The sequence below is a fragment of the Phoca vitulina genome, unplaced genomic scaffold, assembly GCF_004348235.1.
Source record: "Phoca vitulina isolate PV1807 unplaced genomic scaffold, GSC_HSeal_1.0 scaffold1, whole genome shotgun sequence".
In the NCBI taxonomy this organism is placed as follows: domain Eukaryota; kingdom Metazoa; phylum Chordata; class Mammalia; order Carnivora; family Phocidae; genus Phoca; species Phoca vitulina.
This window is the reverse complement of record NW_022589704.1, coordinates 102,244,143-102,265,162: the sequence shown is the minus strand read 5'-3', so window position 1 is coordinate 102,265,162 and position 21,020 is coordinate 102,244,143. Positions and strand designations below refer to the sequence as shown.

The 21,020-nt window shown below is 43.7% G+C and overlaps 1 long non-coding RNA gene across 2 annotated transcripts in view; it reads right to left on the bottom strand.

Moving 5' to 3' along the window:
• The window catches only part of LOC116637129, a 40,426-nt gene that overhangs the window by 540 nt on the left and 18,866 nt on the right, over window positions 1-21,020 (bottom strand). Inside the window, exons 3-4 of one of the 2 annotated variants that reach the window (XR_004300417.1) lie at window positions 2,840-3,006; window positions 2,254-2,428 (exon numbers count right to left, since the gene is read on the bottom strand). This is a non-coding gene — a long non-coding RNA (uncharacterized LOC116637129). Of the gene's footprint in view, window positions 1-2,030; window positions 2,429-2,839; window positions 3,007-21,020 lie in introns of those variants that run through there. The other variant, XR_004300416.1, reaches the window with a different exon arrangement.

Here is a 21,020-nt window from a genome sequence, read left to right as displayed (position 1 = left end):
CACAGGGCCACCTCTCCCACAGCATGGCCAACACAGCCCCGCCCCGATGGAACTCGACTCCTAACGCATCTTGTCTTGGTATCCACATTGTGTGACCGGCTACCATTCTTTCATCATTGTGCAGACTGGGTGGGGGGGGGCTGTTTTCATTATTACAGGCCTTGATTTACTTTTTTAAAAGATTTTATTGATTTGACAGAGAGAGAGAGCACAAGCAGGGGGGAGCGGCAGAGAGAGAAGCAGGACCCCAGGATCATGACCTGAGCCAAAGGCAGACACCCAACCAACTGAGCCACCCAGGCACTCCATTTTTAAAAGTAGACTTATTTGGATAAAATTTACCTACAGCCAAGTTTACTGATTTTAAAAAAAATTCAATGAATTTTGACAAATGTATACAATTGTAAAATCATCACCCAAAAAGTTCGTTTGTGCCCTTTGTAGTCAATCTCCTGACCCTGCCCCGAACATCCACTAATCGGCTTCCTGAAACAATTGTTTTGCCTTTTTTATAATTTCGTATAAATGGAATCATACATATGTAGTCCTCTGTATCTAGCTTCTTTCATTTGTATCATGCTTTTGAGGCTTATCTATTTCGATGTGTCTAGAAGTAGTTCAAGCTTTTTAATTGCTAATGAGTAATCCATTGTACATGGATTACTACAATTTGCTCACTAGTTGCTGGACGTTTGGGTTGTTTCCAGTGTTTGTGTGTTACGGATAAAACTTTTATGAAAACAAGTACAAGTCTTTGTGTGAACACGTTTCCATTTGTCCTCAATAAACATCCAGCAGTGGGACTGCTGGGTCACATGGTAAGTGCATGTTTATAAGAAGCTGCCAAGGGGCACCTGGCTGGCTCAGTCGGTAGAGCATATGACTCTTGATCTCGGGGTCCTGAGTTTGAGCCCCATGTTGGATGTAGAGATTACTTGAAAGAAAGAAAGAAAGAGGGCGCCTGGGTGGCTCAGTTGGTTAAGTGACTGCCTTCGGCTCAGGTCATGATCCTGGAGTCCAGGGATCGAGTCCCACATCGGGCTCCCCGCTCAGCGGGAAGTCTGCTTCTCCCTCTCCCGCTGCCCCCTCTTGTGCTCTCTCTCTCTCTCTCATTCTCTCTCTCAAATAAATAAATAAAATCTTTAAAAAAAAATAAAAAAAGAAAGAAAGAAAGAAAGAAAAAAAGAAAGAAAGAAAGTTAGTTGCTAGACTCTTTTCCAGAGCAGCCATTTTGTATTTGCAGCCAAATTGTATGAGGGTTCCAGTCCCTCCACAGCCATGTCAACACTTGGTGCATTAGTCTTTTTAATTTTAGCCATTTCAAATTGTGTGTTTTTGTTTTTTTTTTTTTAAAATCACTCTTGGGGCTCCTGGGTGGCTCAGATGGTTAAGTGTCTGCCTTCGGCTCAGGTCATGATCTCAGGGTCCTGGGATCAAGCCCCGCATCGGGCTCCCTGCTCAGTGGAGAGCCTGCTTCTCCCTCTGCCTCTGGCCCTCCCCCCTCGTGCTCTCTCTCTCTGTCAAATAAATAAATAAGTCTTAAAAAAAAAAATCACTCTTCCTGCAGCAAGGAAAAGGAGTTGAAAGGGACAAAAAGCCAGTTGGGTGGCTTTTGTAGTAGTCCAGGTGGGAGGCTTTGAGAGCGTTAGCAAACCTCTGGCCTCCTTTCCCATCAGGAGATAGAGCAGCTGCAGGAAGGGGGTAGTAAAGAAGAATTTACCTTTGAATGTATTGAGCACACAGTGCACAGAGGAAACGTGGACTTGCTCAGGGTTGAGCAATGAGGGATTCGCAGAGCCGGAAGGAAACGCGTATCTTGCTAAAGATGGGCTCCTGACCCCGCTTTGAGGTCTGGGGACCCCACCCGTAGAGGAGGGGTGGGCAAGGCAAAGAGATAGCTCTTGTCTCCTTGGCTGAGAGGATGAAGCAAATCCTCACACAGAAGGAGTTTTAAGTAGTAGTTATCTTTTGAAATAATTCTGTTACAACATCACTCAACTAATTCAATATTAACTTACAAATTGGCTGATCTTGTGTCTCATCTGGGTGCACAGAGCCTCCCTTCAGCCTCCCTTCAGGTGCTCAAAGTTTAGTGAGTGAAGGGAGCTGACCATCATTTTGAACACTGTTTTCCACAGGGCCTGTTTCTTTGACACTCTCTCGACCCCAATTTATTTATCTGTAGCCTCCTCCTGAGGGGTCCCAGGCTTACAAAAGGGCAGCTCTGTCGACAAGGTGAATTCACTGAGCTACCTGTGCAAGGGCTGATGAACATCGGTTCCATCTTCCGGGATTCCAGCAGGACCACTGCTAGGGCTTCAGGCTGTGAGTGGCTCCATCCGCAGCTGTCTCCCAGATGCCACGCAAGCCCGTGTTTTCACCCCCACTCTCGGGGCAGACTGAGATGCGGGTGGCCGCAAAAAGTACCCTGGGAAGACCGAGTGGTCATAAAAGCGTGCTAGTCAACTGCGTGCCTCCTAGCTCACCAGATGTGTCAAGAGGCCAATCAGCGCCAAGTGTGCCCAAAGACAAAAATGGTCATTTATTGGGAGAACAGAAAGTGGAGCTCTGGCTAAAACCACTTTGCTTTCACCAGCAACTTTTTAATCCCTTTGTCTGGTGCATGAAATCAGTTCCCAGAACACAAGGTTTATTAATAACTGTGGGACATTTTCCCAGTCTCCAGATCAATTGGCAGAAACCTCTGGCTACTTCCTTCTGGATGATTCTATTATTTAGTGGCGTCTCCTTGAAACCGGTACAATTTTTTTTTTTACCTGGCTTGGGAATTGCACATCACCCCCCCCACCCCGACCCCCACCCAACAAACCAAACTCACCGGGAGGCTTTGTCTCCCTGTGCACCTTCCTGAGTGGCTGGCTTCTTCGCTTCCGGGGAGATGCTCCTGCTGCCTCAGTGGACTGCAGGGTGATGTACCTCTCCTCCGGGCTGGCTCCTCACTGCCTGGAGTGCTCCTGAGTGTTGACAGGGATCCACGGAGCCAGCCTGATTTAGAATGAGGTCATTTTGAGCTGCTTCCTCTCCTTGTGGTTGGCGAAGGCCCCAGAGTCAGCTGCTGGGCAGGGGCTAAACAAGGCCCAGGTCTTAATCTGGGGACATGGTGTGTGTCGGGGGGGGGCACTTCTGCAGGAGGAGGCTCTAATCACAGCAGCTCCTACAGTGGTAGGGAGGGGGTCAGTGTCATAAATGCAGGATTTCTTCCAGAGCTTGCCTTCTGCTCTCCTTCACCCTTCTCTGGGGCTTCAGCATGCCACGGCTTTACCAGGATCTCCCCTCAGGAAACTGCCCTCTGACTCTGCCCCTCCAAGCTCCACCCCACCCGCCAGCCTGCTGTCTGTATCTCCAGAGACTGGCATCCTAAACCCAGCCCGGCGCCATGGGATGGACAGGCCTGGGGTCCCCTGGCCCTGGCCCCTGAGCTCACCTGTGAAGAAATGAAAACAAGCACACCTGCCTTGTGAGGTTCAGAGATGGTGGGACCGAAGCACCTCCCGGACACAGTGCACAGCGGGCACACACCACGTGGCCACCAAGAGCTGACTTCATTTCCCCGCAAAGGTGCTCACCCCCCTCTCCTGCCTGTCCCTGTGAATGGCCCCAGCGCTCCTTGTCACTCAGACCCAATGACAAAGCAGTATTCGTGTGCGTCTTTCACTGGTCTGTTGTGGTTTTTTGCTCTTGTGGTAAAAGAGACATAACATAACACTGACCACCTTCACCAGCCATCTCTAAGTGTAGAATTCAGGGGCATTAAGTCAGCACTTGTCCATCCTCCCCAAATTAACACTCTGCCCGCCTTAAACAGCCCCTCCCCGCTCCTCCCTCCCCTCAGTCCCTGGCAACAGCCTTCTTCTGAATCTATGAAGCTGACTACTCTAGGTGCCTCACAGAAGTGGAACCAGACAGCATCTGTCCTCTTGGGTCTGGCATAATGTCCCTCAAGTCTCACTCATGTTGTAACATATGTCAGAATTTCCTTCTGGATAATATTTCCGGCTGACTAATATTCCATTGTATGTATAGACCACATTTAAATAATCCACTCACTGGGCTATTTCCCAAAAGGGTTTTTGGAGGGGAAAGTAATGCATGAACACATATCACAGAAGAGTGTAGAGTGAAACCATGTCTCCTCCCGGCGCCTCAGTCCCCGGCCCTCGGATTTTCCCTCAGCAGTGACCTTCCACTCCACCTTCCTGTCTGCGCCCACTGCCCAGACGCTGCCTTCTGGAAGCTGTCCTGCACACACTGCCAGAGGGGGTGTCCCCCTCACCGCATGTGGCCTTCCAGGATGCCCACCAGCTGGTCCCTGCTGGCCACTACAGCGTATGTCCCTGACACCGTGGCTGCTTCCTCTCCAAGATGCCTGAAGACACCTTCTTCTCCTCACCAGAGTCGGTACCAATGCTTCCTTCCCTAGAAAGGTGTCTGGACTATTCCCGCCATCCCAACAGGAATTCCTCTTTCCCTCCTTGTGCTTCTATGACGCTGACCCTAATCTGACCCGGCTCTGGAGTGCTTGGTTACTCTCCAATCTCTCCCCAGGTAAGTCAACTCCTGTCAGGAAAGGAAACTCATTTATCCTTGAGTGTGCTTGGGTGACTTCTCCACACAGGCCTGGGCTCTGAGACTGGCCTGCGGGGCGTCCCTCAGCTTCTCACACGTCCTTCTCCTCAGAGCCCCGGGGATAATGGTTCTTCCTCACAGGCTTGCTGAGGCGACTCAATCAGTGTCAGGTAAACCCAGTTGGTGTTTAATAAGTGCAGGCCCCCCTCCATGGGAGCAGGACTGGCTGGTAGGTGCCAGGGTGTGTGACGCTCACCCACCAGCACAACTGGACCCTGGTGTCCTTAATGCTCAAGGGTCCCCCTTCAACACAACTGAAGGAAGGGAAGATCCGGGTGAGGAGGGCCAGTTCTTGCATCAGGGAAGTGGGGGAGGCATGAGGTGGTGCCCCATCCTGGGTACTGCCCCAGAAGCTTCCACAGATGTGAAGGGCCCCTGGAACTGGGTTTAGGGACCAGGTCACATGCTGAGGTCTGCCCAGAAGCTGCAGCCCACCAAGGCCCACCTTTGCTTCCACCCTCCTCTCTCCCAACTACCTCCAACTCTTCCGGTGGGGCCGTGGGAAACATTGCCAGAGGACGGGGTGTGAGTGCATGTAGCCCCTGAACCCCAGGACCCCAGTGCCAGAATGTTCAGATCCTCATGGCCTCCCCTCTATATGGACGAGTTCTTCTGGTGCTTTCATACCTGACAGGGCAACCAGAGAGGCCTCAGCTCATAAAGGAAATCTGCTCCTTTACCATTCGCTCATTCAAGTCACAGTGTTTGTGGAAGACCAAGTGTCGGGCGCGGTCCTATGGGGCATCGCCTGTTGTTGTGGGGACTTACAACCCCTCCCGTTGCCATCCTCCCCTTTGTCTGGTGCCTCCTATTCCTGAGTCTGGCTGCTGAGACTCCCTCAACCAGCAGTCCCCCTCCCCCGGGGTCCAGATTCCAGCTTTCTCTATGTAATGATGCTAGTTCTCTTTTGTCTCTTGCTTTTTGCCTTCCTAAATTTTGTGGACATCTCTGATCATTTGTCACTTTCTTGCCCCATTTCTTTGTCTTCCGGATTTATGCCTATTCATTACCTTTTCGTGATGTTTCCGACAGGAAGCAGAGATAAATTCTGGTGTTGCAGTTGCCATAGCTAACTAGAATTGCCTTCCAATTTAATCTTCACTTGGAATGTTTTCACAATGATTTATGGAGTTTGGATAATGTTCAGTTAGAAAATAGTATTTGTTTTCAGAAATTTGGAAAAATACAGAAGTATTCAGAACATAAAAATCAGTCATAATCCCAGAAATGCAGAAATAACCACTCTTAACATTTTGCCTTATGTATAATAGATTCTTTAAAGGAGAAAATGTCACCTCTTTTCTGCTTTCTTGAATTTGATGTTGACACTTGGGGGCTGCTGGCTCCCCTGAAGAAGGCTTTTTATCATTGGGAGACACTTGCCAAACCGTGCTTGGACACCCCAAAGATTCACTGTTACACTGACTGGTGCCTTTCCCTGTTCCCCGCCCCCCCCCCATTTCCCTTGGTCTGCACTGCCCACTTCCACCCACGGTTCAAACCTTCAGTGCCTGGAGGAGGGTGATCAGGGAACATGGAGCACGCCTCCCAATGCTGTCATTCCCAGGGAATGTTCTGCCAGGAGAGAGGACTAGGAGAAAAGCACCTCACTACATTCCACAGTCGCCTGTCAGCTGCCCCTGGCTGTTGTCTGGTCCTTGGTGATCCCTGATGGGGGATTTCGGGATCCTTGAGGAGTCACTGGTTGGGGGGAAGGTGGCCAGTCCTGGAAATGGGCAGCTCTTTAATCCACCAAATCAAAATGACCCCCCACCTGAGTCTTAGCACGCTGAAGTTCTGGATTCAGAACTTAGGCCAAATATGGAAAACGTTTACGCTGAAAGTCAAAGAAACACAAATCAGAAAGGCAATGAAATGCATCCTTCCACCCTCGCTCAATAAACTGCAGATATTTTCAAAAAGAAAATCACCGGTGAGACAGGGAGTCGTATATTGCTCTTGGGTGTATACACTTACAAAATGCTTTTGGGAAGTAATTTTCCAATAGTATTAAGAAGCTGAAAATGTTTATACTTTTTGATCTAGTAATTTTACTTATGGGACTTTGATGTAAGGAAAGAATTCTAAATGTAATAAAGCTTTGTGCACCAAAATAGTGGCAGCATTATTAGTGATGTCAGAAATGGTAACAATATAATCTAAATGCCCAACAGTAAGGGAATAATTTCATGAATACTATTTGTGAAAAGTTTATTACAATATGACCAAGTGATTGTTATTGGAATAAGTGAAAACAGATAAACCCAATATTTAATATATAGTTTGCTGATGCTGTCAAGACAAAAGTAATATAATACTGAGAAAGGGGAAAATACACTAACGTTTTAATACTAGTTATCTTTTTAAAAGATATTTTATTTAAGTTTATCTATTTTTTTTTTTTTTAGTAATCTCTATGCCCAGTGTGAGGCTTGAATTTATGACTCCGAGATCAAGAGTCACATGCTCTACCTACTGAGCCAGCCAAGCACCCCAATACTAGTTATTCTTGAACGAAGGGGGAGGGACAGAAAATATTTTGGTTTTTCCTCCCTATTTTTCTGTATTTTACAAATTATCTATCATCCAGTATTACTTTATAATTGGAAAAACAACAGTAAACCTACCTTTTAAGGGAAAAATAATTAGCCAGTTGTACTTTACTTAAGTGCTACTGTATATTCAGATCAGAGATTTATTTTAATTTTTTTAAAGATTGTATTTATTTATTTGAGACAGAGAGAGTGAGCAAAAGAGAGAGCGTGAGTACGGTGGAGGGGCAGAGGGAGAGGGAGAAGCAGGCTCCCCACTGAGCAGGGAGCCCGACATGAGGCTCGATCCCAGGACCCTGGGATCATAACCTGAGCCAAAGGCAGATACCTAATGACTGAGCCACCCAGGCACCCCTAGAGATTTCCTTTAAAAATGGAATTAAATTGAGCTCATCTTGTGCAATTCTTTATTATTTTACTGATGAAGAAACTGAATTTAAAGAGGGCAATGGCTTTGCCCCAACCTTGCATCCTGGGCCCTTGTTTGTCCCCATCTCCACACTGCCTCAGAGAATGAGTAAGGCACGGGATGGGAGGGCACCTACCAGTCAATTCATAACATCTCAGTGAGTTAAAGAGGACAGAGTTCAAGGTGGTTGTCCCTGAGGAGCAATGGGCAGTCCACATCCTTGTGGATGGGGGTGAGGGGGGTCAGACTTGGGAAATGCTGGGCATCATCTCAACTAGGAGACCCCTGGAGCCAGTCTCTTCCCAGGCACAGCTCAGGCCACCTGCTCTCCAGTAAGTGCCCGTGCTATGGCCCTCTTTCCTCTTGCCAGCCTTCTTTCCACTCTGGTTGCATCTCAGGGCACTTGATTAACTGGACTTCCTACTTGGAATGCTGTCTCCTGTTTTCCTCTACCCTTCAAGATTCTGGCTGGCCAGTGAATTAAATTACTATAAGACAGATTAACCGGAGAAAGTAAAATTTAATTATATATGTACAGGGAATCTACAGAAACAGAGATCCCAAAGACAGATGTCCGGCTTGAGCATCTTTATGGGGTGAAGGTAGGAAATGGCAATCTGTTAGATTTTCCTGGTTTGTAGTCTGAATGTCACTGATGATTTTTCTGAGCGACCACAGAGCAACTGGCATGAAGATAATCCATACAAGAGCTTTGTGGTGAGGTAACCCACAAGAGAGTGCAAAATACATAGCCCTCACAAGATCCAGGAAGTTTACTTCCAAATTTGGCCTAAGAAAGATCTACCCACAAATGGGGTGCATCCCACATTCTGACCTGCCCAATTAGTGACCTCATCTGATTTTTCTTATATGCACATTAATAGCTTTAGCTAAGCCTTGGGTCTCTTGGAGCCACTAATACCTAAGAGGAATGTGCTGTGTGGTTGGGTATTGTGTGATTTTTTTTTTTAAGTTTTTTTTTTTTAAGATTTTATTTATTTATTTGACAGAGAGAGAGCACAAGTAGGGGGAGCGGCAGTCAGAGGGAGAAGGAGAAGCAGACTCCTTAGTGGGGAGCCCGATGTGGGACTTGATCCCAGGACCCTGGGATCATGACCTGAGCCGAAGGCAGACGCTTAACTGACTGAGCCACCCAGGTGCCCCTGTGTGATGTTTTTTTTACAGAGTATCTGTTCAAGGAAATTTTCTTGAGGTTGGTGGGTTACCTAGTGTCAATCTAACCTATTCTGTGACCAACTTATCCTAACATGTGAGACTTTGGGTTAAGGGGCAAGCACCCTTACATGCCTGACCTGTGTCCACCAATTTTGTGGCTTTGGCTTGCAAGATGTCCCTTCACAAAAGCCTTTACCTCAGGTGCCTGGGTGGCTCAGTTGGTTGGGCGACTGCCTTCGGCTCGGGTCATGACCCTGGAGTCCCAGGATTGAGTCCTGCTCGGCGGGGAGTCTGCTTCTCCCTCTGACCCTCCCCCCTCTCATGTGCTCTCTCTCTCATTCTCTCTCTCTCTCTCAAATAAATAAATAAAATCTTTAAAAAAAAAAAAAAGCCTTTACCTCGTGTGCACATTAACCCACAGCATAGTTTGACTAACCAGACACTGGTCTGCTAAGGACTGTGAACTCACCGGTCTGTCTTGCTGGCTCTAAGAGCAGCTAATCGGACCTATGCCTGCATTCTGCCCTATCATCTTGCTCTTTATGACAAACAACACAACAGACAGAGACAAAGAAAAACAGTGACTATCTTTGGGAGGAAAAGGAGCCACAAAGTGTAAAAAAATGCAGCCCTCACAGGATCCAGAATGTCCACTCCCAAATTTAGCCTAAGAAAGATTTAGCTGCAAATGAGGTGTGACCCACATTTCTGCCCAGCCATATCTAGCCACAAATGGGGTGCAACCCACATTTACAATGAAGATTGAGATGACAGTCACCCCTTATGGACCAGGACCCCATGACAAATTCTCCTGAGAGCTGGTACAGTTGGACAAAGAGAGTGAAGTGTGTTAAATAGATGACTTAGGATCCACAGCCTCTTTGGCTGTCTGCCTGATGCACGCCAGTACATGCATCTTCTGGTTGGCAGAGTCCAGAGAGAATATTCTCACTGGTCATAAAGCCACGCTCTTAAGACACAGAACAAAGTGAAAGGAAAACCTAATCAGACCTATTGTTCTCCATGCTTTACAACAAATGACACAAAAGACAGAGACAAAAGAAAACAATGACCATCTCTGGAAGGAAAAAGATCAATACAAAACAAGAATACTCATAACAAAATTTACTAAAGTTGCTATACCCAAGGAACTAGTCTACAAATATCTTTTTTCCTGCAATTCTATATTTAGAAAGAGAAAGAAAAAGGACTCTCATCATTTTCATTTCCATCAGACCCCACAGGCAGAAATCTAGGAGGCTGATGTGGTAAGAAATCTTATCATCCGCCAGCTTTTATCAGCTGTCCCAGTATCTCTCAGCTGCAGCAACTCAAACTGAATAGTGTCCAGCCAGGGAAGTTCATCCTGCGGACTACACCAACTGTTGGGGAGGAAAAATTTTCCTTTACCCTTCAAAATTCTTGCTAGTCTAAGAATTATATTGACATGAGACAGATTAACAGAAAAAAATAAAATTTAATCATGTATTTATGGGAATCCACAAAAACATAAGATATTCCAAAGACAGTCAGGCAAAATGAAGTACATATGTCATTTTGGACTAAGGAGATGGGTTAGGGGTCCAGGAGATAATTTACAGGAAGAATGAAAAGAGTAAGTGTTTGGTAAACAAATGTTTGCTGGGCCATCCAGAAACAATGGCACAGAGAGAGGACTTTGATCAAGCAGGCATTGTTGTTTCCTCCCTATCCACCACCACTAGTTCATATTGTGTAGTTATCTATGCTGACAGCTCTTTTCCTGAGCAAGTCCTCTATCTAAATTCTTTTAGGCATTTAAGAGGAAGGTCAAATGTTCTGTTTTGTTTTGTTTTTGTTTTTGTTTTTTAAGATTTATTTATTTATTTGAGAGAGAGAGAGCACAAGCTGGAGGGGCAGAGGGAGAGGGAGAATCTGAAGTAGACTCCATGCTGACCACTGAGCCTGATGGGGGGCTCAATTTCATAACCCTGAGATCACGATTTGAGCTGAAACCAAGAGTTGGATACTTAATGAACTGTGCTACCAAGGTGACCCTGGGCCTTCTATGTTTTTTGTTTTTGTTTTTATTTTTATTATTAGTTTTTAAAGATTTTTATCCATTCATTTGACAGAGAGAGAGAACACAAGCAGGAGGAGTGGGAGAGGGAAAAGCAGGCTCCCCACCGAGGAAGGAGCCTGATGCAGGGCTTGATCCCAGGACACTGGGATCATGACCTTAGCCAAAGGCAGACGCTTAACCGACTGAGCCATCCAGGATTCCCATGTTTTTGTTTTTTGTTTTTGTTTTTTAAACAGTCAGCCTAAAGTAATCCACATGCCCAAGACACATGTTGTGGGGTGGAAAATTTTGCCCCCGACATCCCTTGGTTTACACACCTCTGTTCCTGTTAACTCAGGCTCAGCCTTCAGATCTCAGCTCCAGCTCCCTTTTTCTGGGAAGTCTTCCCTGACCACCAGACCAGATTATGCTCTCTTTGTTCTTTTCCTCCATAGAGAGATCACCACTGTAATTAAATAACCATCCACCTGTTGTGATAATGTCTATCTCCTCCTCCAGACCACAGAACCCTGTGGGATTATTTAGTCAACATCTCTGGCAACAAACTGTGCCGGCAGATAGTGAGTACTCAAAGTACATTAGATGAATAAATGAAAGTAACTGATTCTGCCAGCTCGACCAGAGGGTGGGGGCTGTGGGCTCCTTTTCCTGTCTGCTCCCTGGGACTGCTAAAAACCATCTGCTCTCATGGCATTGGAGAGAGCTAGCATAGCCTCCCTAATGCATTTATGCTTGCATTTGCTCAATAAGGATTTATTGAGAGGCTGCTATGTGCCAGTATTCTAGGCTTTTGGAATTTACATAGGCAGTGAACATACCATCAAAATCCCTGCCTTCATGGGATTACATCTATACTAAGGGAGACATACTGAGCAAATAAACAGGAAACTATATTTTAAGCTGGTAGTAGAGCCACGAGGAATTTGGGGAGAAGTGGAGGTAAGCTTCGATTTGAAATGAAATGTCGGGAAAGGCCTTCATGAGAAGGTGACTGTTGAGCAAAAACCTGCATGAGGTAACAGAGCAAGCTATGTGGCAATCTGGTGGAGGAGCATGCCAAACTAAATACAGGCTGCCCAGGCAAATGTGAATTACTCTGTTAGTGTAAATATGTCCCAAATATTGTATGGGACACACATTAAAACTTGTTCATTGATTATCTGAAATTCCAATATTCATATTGAATTATTTCACTTGTTACCATAAGAATGTATTACTATTGTAATTTGAAAAGCATCACATAAATTTTTTTTAAAGATTTATTTAAGCGAGAGAGCATGCACACAAGCAGTGGGGAGGGGCAGAGGGAGAGGGAGAAGCAGACTCCCCACTGAGCAGGGATCCTGATGTGGGGCTTGATCCCAGGACCCTGGGATCATGACCTGAGCCGAAGGCAGACACTTAACTAACTGAGCCACCCAGGGACCTACCCCCCCTTTTTAAAAAAGATTTTGGATCGCATAAAATTTTAAGATAAATAAACATGAGGCATTCTTTAAGGAATCTTTATGTCCAAATATAAAGGTAAAGCTAATAATCTACACCCAACCTAATGCCCTCTGAGGTAATCACTCCTCTGAGGTAACCATTACTAATTTCCTGAATATAGCCCTTTTCCTCCTCCTCTTTTGCATGTATACACATTTGTATTAGCTTCCTAGGACTGTTGTCAAAATGTTCCACAGACTGGGTGGCTTAAACAACAGAACTTTATTCTCTCACAGCTCTGCAGGCTGGATGTCCAAGATCAAGGTGTCAGCAGGACCATGCTCTGTCTCTGCAGACTGTAGGGGAGGACCTTTCTTGGCCTCTTGCAGCCTCTGAGAGCCCAGGCATTTCTTGGCTTATGGCAGCATAGCTTTTATCTCTGATTCCATCTTCAGGTCTTGTTCTTGCTTTTCCAAATTTCCCTCTTCTTAAAAGGACACTAGTCATTGGATTAGGGTCCATCCTAATCCAGGATGACTTCATCTTAACTTAATTACATCTGAAAAAACCCTATCTCCAAATAAGGTCACATTCCCAGGTACTAGGAATTAGGACTTCAACATATCTTTTGGGGGGGACACAATTCACACATAACACTTAGCTTCAAGGACTCCAAACCATCCCCAGGTTGTTGATTTTTTTTTTTTTTTTTTTTGGTGGTGGTGGTGGTTTATAAGGTCCCAGGTGGTATGATCCCCACTTACCTCTATGACCCCATTCCTGCAAACTTTTTCTCTAATTTGCTCCTCTCCGGCCACACAGTCTCTGTGGTTATGTCTCCTTCCTCATTCCCATTCTTGCTTATTTTTACATGTGCTCTTGATGTAGTTCTGGAATGTTAGTGAGGTCTGGAGCCTACATCCAAGAAAAAATTCTTGAGACGTCTTTGGTGCAAAAAGGTGATTTTATTAAAGTATGGGGACAGGACCTGTGGGCAGAAAGAGCTGCTGCCCCAGGATTGGGAGGAGCAACTGATTATATACCTTGGGGTTGGAGGAAATAAAGATAAGGGAAGTTCCTAAAGGACATTCATAAGCTAAAGAAGACTCACAGGATCCTGGAGGAAAGTTATAATCTTCCTATCTCAAGTATTTGTCAATGGGCTGCAGGTTATAAGGACATTTAATTTTGTGTACATTCCCTTCTGCCTTTGTTTTCCACATCAATCTTTTTTTCCTTAATTGGGCTCATAAAAAGTTAACCTATAATCTATTTTATTGGTCTTTTCAAAGTTTTAGTTTGGATTTATTGATCCCTGCTTTCCTCCTTCTCCTCCTCCCCCTCTTCTTCCTTCTTTGGTTTGTTTTCTATTCTATTAGTCTCAACCTATTATTTATTAATCTTTTTCTCCTTCTTTCATTCTTTTCTTTTTTTACATTTCTTAATATGATAGTTATTTTCTATGTGATCTTCTTTCTTGTTTTCTTTAGCAATGAAATAACTTAAACTTGTTTATTTTGTTCAGCTCTACTTTTGACGCATCCTACAGGTTTTGGTATAAGGTATTCTTTCATATTACTTACAAGATAATTTATAATTTCAGAATTGATACATTGTAGAGGAGGGGAAAAACTCCTCTTAGGTTCAGTGGTGGGGCCAGTAAATCATACTGATAAAAGACAGATTAACAGGAGGAAAAAAAGAAACAGATTTAATCACAAACCTACATACAGAAGTCCACAAGGAAATGTGACTCAAGAAGGCAGTTATAATTGGGGCTTATATACCATCTTTACAAAGGGTGATAAAGTGTTAAGAAGAAGCTAAACAAACAAAAAGATGTTTGGGGCTTCTGAGGGTAAGTGCTTATTGGGAAGTCATTAGGTAAATAAGGGCTGTTCACTAAGGTTTGTTATGCAGATAAGAGTTATTTCAGATGATAAGAGTTGTCTCTTACCTCAGGAGTAGTTCTTTTTCTGCTACAGGAGAGGGGGACACCTTTACAAATGGAAATTTATGTTACCTTTGAAAAGGGAAATTTATACCCTGTTTTCAGACAGAAAGATGGAGGGCAGGGAGCTATTTGTCTTCAGCTCAAAACAATCCTTATGCCAAAGTGGCATATTTTGGGGTGACAACTCTGATCCCCTTCATCTCTCTGAGCTCATAATTATTGGGGAGTGTATTTTTTAAAAGATTTTTTTCATGAAAGAGAGAGAGAGAGTGGGGGAGAGGGAGAGAGAGAATCTCAACAATGAGACTCCTAGCTGAGGGTGAACACACAGGGCTCCATCCCATGACCCTGAGATCATGACCGGAGCCGAAATCAAGAGATGGCTGCCCAACTGACTGAGCCACCTAGGCACCCCTGGGGAGTGTATTTCTTAATTTCCAAGTAGTTAAAATTTTGTTTGTTTGTTTGTTTGTTTATAGCACATGTGATTGGAGAGGGAGGGGCAAAGGGAGAGGGAGAGAGAGAGAATCTCAAGCAGACTACACACTGAGCATGGAGCCCCACATGGGGCCCAATCCCATGACCCTAAGATCACGACCTGAGTCCAAGCTGAGAGTCGGATGGCCAACTGACTGAGACACCCACAGGCCCCTCTGTTTACTTTTTATTATTTTTACCAACCATGTTGGATTATGATCAGAAAAATAAGGCTGCTACTTTTTAAAATTTGTTATTATTTTATTTTTTTGCCAAAGACATGATCAATTTTTGTAAATGCTCCATGGACATGAAAATTTTTCTATATGAGGGACATTTCTCTATTAAATTGTATATAAATTATATTATCTACTTTTTTTACATGGTTCATTAATTTTTATCTATTAGGCAATTTTTAGTTTTTAAAATGTATTCAGCGGGCGCCTGGGTGGCTCAGTTGGTTAAGCGACTGCCTTCGGCTCAGGTCATGATCCTGGAGTCCCTGGATCGAGTCCCGCATCGGGCTCCCTGCTCAGCAAGGAGCCTGCTTCTCCCTCTGACCCTCTCCCCTCTCATGTGCTCTCTCTCTCTCATTCTCTCTGTCTCAAATAAATAAATAAAATCTTTAAAAAAAAAAAATGTATTCAGCTTCTAAGTTGTTTAGTGCATACAGGTTTATAACTATTATATCATCTTCATTAATTGTGCCTTTTATCATTACATATATCTTCTTTCTAGGTTGATAGACTTTACCTTAAATTTTTACCTTAATTTTTACTAATTTTGCTTTGTTTGCTTGTAACTGCTTGGTGCCTCTTTGTCCCTTTAATTTTAACCTTTATCTATCACTGTTTCATCTGTATTTATTATCAACATATAGCTAGGTTTCTTTTTTTTTAAAATTAATTATTTATTTATTTGACAGAGAGAAATAGAGAGCATAAGCAAGGGGAACGGGAGAGGGAGAAGCCGGCTCTCTGCTGAGCAGGGAGCATGACACAGGGCTGGGTCCCAGGACCCTGGGACCATAACCCAAGCGAGAGGTGGACGCTTAACCAACTGAGCCACCCAGGCACCTCTCCTTCCTTCCTTCCTTCCTTCTTTCCTTCCTTCCTTCCTTCCAGATTTTATTTATTTGTCAGAAAGAGAGAGAGAGAACACAAACAGGGGGAGCAGCAGGCAGAGGGAGAAGTAAACTCCCTGCTGAGCAAGGAGCCCGATGTGGGGCTCGATCCCTGGACCCTGGGATCATGACCTGAGCCGAAGGCAGAAGCTTAACTGACTGAGCCACCTAGGTGTCCCAAAATCTACTCATTTAAATGTACTTGTGTTACTTATAAGGTGAGAAAAGATCAAGTGAGGCCTAGTCTGTTCAATGAAACTTATGAGCATGGAATTATTTTTTTCTCTCTTAAAACTAATTTTCACTTTAAAAAAAAAAGAGAGCTGAACCTTGAGAGAAATTTAGAGCAGTGATTCTCAGACTTATGTGTGCATCAGAATCACCTGGAGAACTTCTTAAATCACAGATTCCTGGGCCCCACCCAGAGATTCTGATTAGGAGTTCAGGCTTGAGTCTCATGAATCTGCATTTCCAGCAAGCTCCCTGGTAGTGCTGATGCGGCTGGTATGAGAACCATATTTAGTAGCACTGATTTAGAACAGTGATTCTCAGACTTGAGCACGCATCAAAATCACCTGGAGGGTTTGATAAAACAGAGTGCCTAGCCTAATCCCAGTTTCTGTTTTAATAGGTCTGGAGTGGAGCCTAAGAATTTGATATAAATTGAAATGAAAAAGAAAACCTTTCTCTTCATCCTCAACCCTCAGCAAACTTCCCTGTGGAAAATATAAGTTTCTATGTGTGGCTTTATATATAGCCTTATCGTTTTCATAGATGGGATAACAGTATTGGAATTATTCTAAACATCGCTTTTTAAACATTTTTTGTTTATTTACTTGAGAGAGACAGAGAGAGAGACAGAGGGAGCATGAGCAGGGCAGAGGAAGAGGAAGAGGAAGAAGCAGACACCCCACTGAGCAGGGAGCCAGATGTGGGACTCGATCCCAGGACCCCAGGATCATGACCTGAGCCAAAGGCAGATGCCCAACTGACTGAGCCATCCAGGCGCCCCCAAACATTGCTTTTTTATTTAATAGTGTATCAAGGAGATCTTTTGATAGAAGCACATGTAACCAACTTTGATCTTTATAGCTGTATAGTATTCCACTGTATGAATATAGAATAGTTTAATTAACCCATCCCCAAATTGTGGACATTCAGGCTATTCCCTTTTTTTTTTTAACTTTAAGAAACAAAGCTTATTAAAATTTATAATTAATTTAAAAAAAGAAACCTAGCTATATGCTGATAATAAATACAGATGAAACAGTGATAGATAAAGGCTGAAATAAAAATAAAATAAAATAAAAAACTCAATAGAAAAATGGGTAAACAGCACAGACAAGGAAAGACAAACAGCCCTAAATGTAGAAAAAGATGTTCAATCTCATTTATTAATAAAATGTAAATGAAAACTACAATTAGATGTCAATACCACTTTTCACTTATCAGATGGACAAAAATCCAAATGTTTAACACCACTCTTTGTTAGTAAGGCTGTGAAGAAACAGGCACTCTTATACATTGTTAATGGGCGTACAGGATAGTGCAACCATTTGGAGTGAATTTGGCTGACAAAATTTCATATGCCTTTACTTCTTGATGTAGCAATACCCCTTCCAGGCATTTACCCTGAAGACTTACCTCCACAAATAGATAGCAACCTATGCACAGGATTATTCATTATGGCACAATTTGTAATAGCAAAAGATCAGTTCAAATTCCCATTAATAGGGGACTGATTGAATAAAATATGGTACATCCATCTTGTTGCAATAGTTTGTTTATTCTATTAATTTTTCTACGTCAATCATATTGTTTTTCACAAAATGATAGCTTATCTCTTTATTTCCAATTCTTGTATTGCTTATATCTTTTCATCTTTTTATAGCATTGTCCAGCATCTCTAGTATTTTATTTTATAATTAGTTTTTAAAGATTTATTTATTTGAGAGAGAGAGAGACAGAGAATGCAGGTGGGAGGGGCAAAGGGAGATGGAAAGAGAGAAACTCAAGCAGACTCCCTGCTGAGTGCGGAGTCTGATGTGGGGCTCGATCCCGTGACCCCAAGATCATGACCTGAGCTGAAATCAAAAGTCAGATGCTCAATTGACTGAGCCACCCAGGCACCCCTCTAGTATAATTTTAAAGAGTAGCTAAAGTAGTAGACAGCTTATTTTTCATTACTCTTAAAAGAAATGCTTCTAAAGGGGCGCCTGGGTGGCTCAGCCGTTAAGCGTCTGCCTTCGGCTCAGGTCACGATCCCAGTGTCCTGGGATCGAGTCCCACATCGGGCTCCCTGCTTGGCGGGAAGCCTTCTTCTCCCTCTCCCACTCCTGCTGCTTGTGTTCCTGCTCTCGCTATCTCTGTCTCTGTCAAATAAATAAAATCTTTAAGAAAAAAAATGCTTCTAAAGTTTCTCCATTTAGTTATTATTTTTTAAAATTCACTGTTGAATTCAGCTAGCTAATATTTTATATTGGATATTCAAATATATGTTCATATATGTTCATATATGACATCAATCTAATTGAAATTTTTTATAATGTCCTTATTCAGTATTTATTTGCTCGTTTGTTTATCTTAAGTAGGCTCCATGCTGAGCTGAAGCCCACTTGGGCTTGAACTCACGACCCTGAGATCAAGACCTGAGGTGAGATCAATAGCCAGATGCTGAACCAACTAAGCCACCCAGGTGCTGCCTTATTCAGTTTTTTTTTTTTTTTAAGATTTTATTTATTTACTTGACAGAGAGAGACAGCGAGAGAGGGAACACAAGCAGGGGGAGTGGGAGAGGGAGAAGCAGGCTTCCTGCTGAGCAGGGAGCCCAATGCAGGGCTTGATCCCAGGACCCTGGGACCACGACCGGAGCCGAAGGTAGATGCTCAATGACTGAGCCACCTAGGCGCGCCCTGCCTTATTCAGTTTTTGAATTCAGAGTTACAGTGGCCTCATAAAATGAACATGGCAAGGTTTGCTCATTTTCTATTTTCTTTTTTTTTTAAGATTTTATTTATTTGAGAGAGAGAGGTTGCAACCATCACCGCTACTTCCAGAACACTTTCATCACCCCTAAGAGAAAGGTGATCCCCATTAGCAGACACTCCCTAATGTCTCGCTCCCCCAAACCTCCCTCTACCCCAGCCCTAGGCAACCACTAATCTACTTTCTTTTTGGATTTGCTTATTCTGGACATTACATATAAACGAAATCATACAATGTGGCCTTTTACTTCTGCTTACTTTCATTTAGCATAACATTTTCAAGGTTTACTATCCATGGCTCAATAATATTCCATTGTATGGATACATCACATTTTATTTGCCCATTCATTAGCTGATGGACTAATCCATCAGCTGGGTTGTTTCCAATCCCTAGCTACTATGAATAATGATGCTATGAACCTTAGTGTACAAGATTTTGTGTGGATATAATGCTTAAATCTATTACACATACCCCATGCTTCTCTTGGGTATTTACCTAGAATTGTTGGATCATATGCTAACTATATGTCCAACTTTTTGAGAAACTGCCAAACTGTTATTCAAAGCAACTGTACCATTTTACATACCCAGGAGCATTGTATAAGGGTTCCAATTCACATTCTCATCAACACTTGGTATTGTCTGTTGTTTGTTTTTGTTTTTTTTTTTAAATTATAGACATTCTAGTGTGTGTGGTATCTCAATTTTTTTTTTTTTTTAGGTTATCTGACAGAGAGAGAGCACAAGCTGGAGGAGCGGCAGGCAGAGGGAGAGGGAGAAGCAGGCTCCCCGCCAAGCAGGGATCATGACGTGGGGCTCCATCCCAGGGTCCCAGGGTCATGACCTGAACCGAAGGCAGATGTTTAACTGACTGAGCCACCCAGGTGCCCCCTCAATGTGATTTTGATGTGCATTTCCCCAATAACTATTGATATTAAGTATCTTTTCATGGGCTTGTTGGTCATTTGCATATTTCTTTGGAGAAATGTCTCTTCAGATCCTTTGCCCATTTTTTTTTTTTTAATTGATTCATTTGAGACACAGAGATACACAGAGAGAGAGCATGAGCAGGGGGAGAGGCAGAGGGAGAGGGAGAAGCAGGCTCCCCACTGAGCCAGAAGCCCGATGTGGGGCTCGATGCCAGGACCCTGGGATCATGACTTGGGCCAAAGGCAGACGCTTAACCATCTGAGTCACCCAGGCGCCCCCTCTCTGCCCATTTTTAAATTAGGTTACTTGTTTTTTTTATTATTGAGTCCTAAGAGTTTTTTTTTTTAAAGATTTTATTTATTTATTTGATAGAGAGAGACACAGCGAGAGAGGGAACACAAGCAGAGGGAGTGGGAGAGGGAGAAGCAGGATTCCCGCAGAGCAGGGAGCCCAATACGGGGCATGATCCTAGGACCCTGGGATCATGCCCTGAGCCGTAGGCAGACGCTTAACAACTGAGCCACCCAGGCTCCCCGAGTCCTAAGAGTTCTTTAAATATTCTGGATACTACCAAAATCTATAAAGAACTCATCAAACTCAACACCAAAAGAACAAAGAATCCAATCAAGAAATGGGCAGAAGACATGAACAGACATTTTTCCAAAGAAGACATCCAAATGGCCAACAGACACATGAAAAAGTGTTCAATATCGCTCGGCATCAGGGAAATCCAAATCAAAACCTCAATGAGATACCACCTCACACCAGTCAGAATGGCTAAAATTAACAAGTCAGGAAATGACAGATGTTGGCGGGGATGCGGAGAAAGGGGAACCCTCCTACACTGTTGGTGGGAATGCAAGCTGGTGCAGCCACTCTGGAAAACAGTATGGAGGTTCCTCAAAAAGTTGAAAATAGAGCTACCATACGATCCAGCAATTGCACTACTGGGTATTTACCCCAAAGATACAAAAGTAGGGACCCGAAAGGCTACGTGCACCCCGATGTTTATAGCAGCAATGTCCACAATAGCCAAACTGTGGAAAGAGCCAAGATGTCCATCAACAGATGAATGGATAAAGAAGATGTGGTATATATACACAATGGAATATTATGCAGCCATCAAAAGGAATAAGATCTTGCCATTTGCAACGACGTGGATGGAACTGGAGGGTATTATGCTGAGCGAAATAAGTCAAACAGAGAAAGACATGTATCATATGACCTCACTGATATGAGGAATTCTTAATCTCAGGAAACAAACTGAGGGTTGCTGGA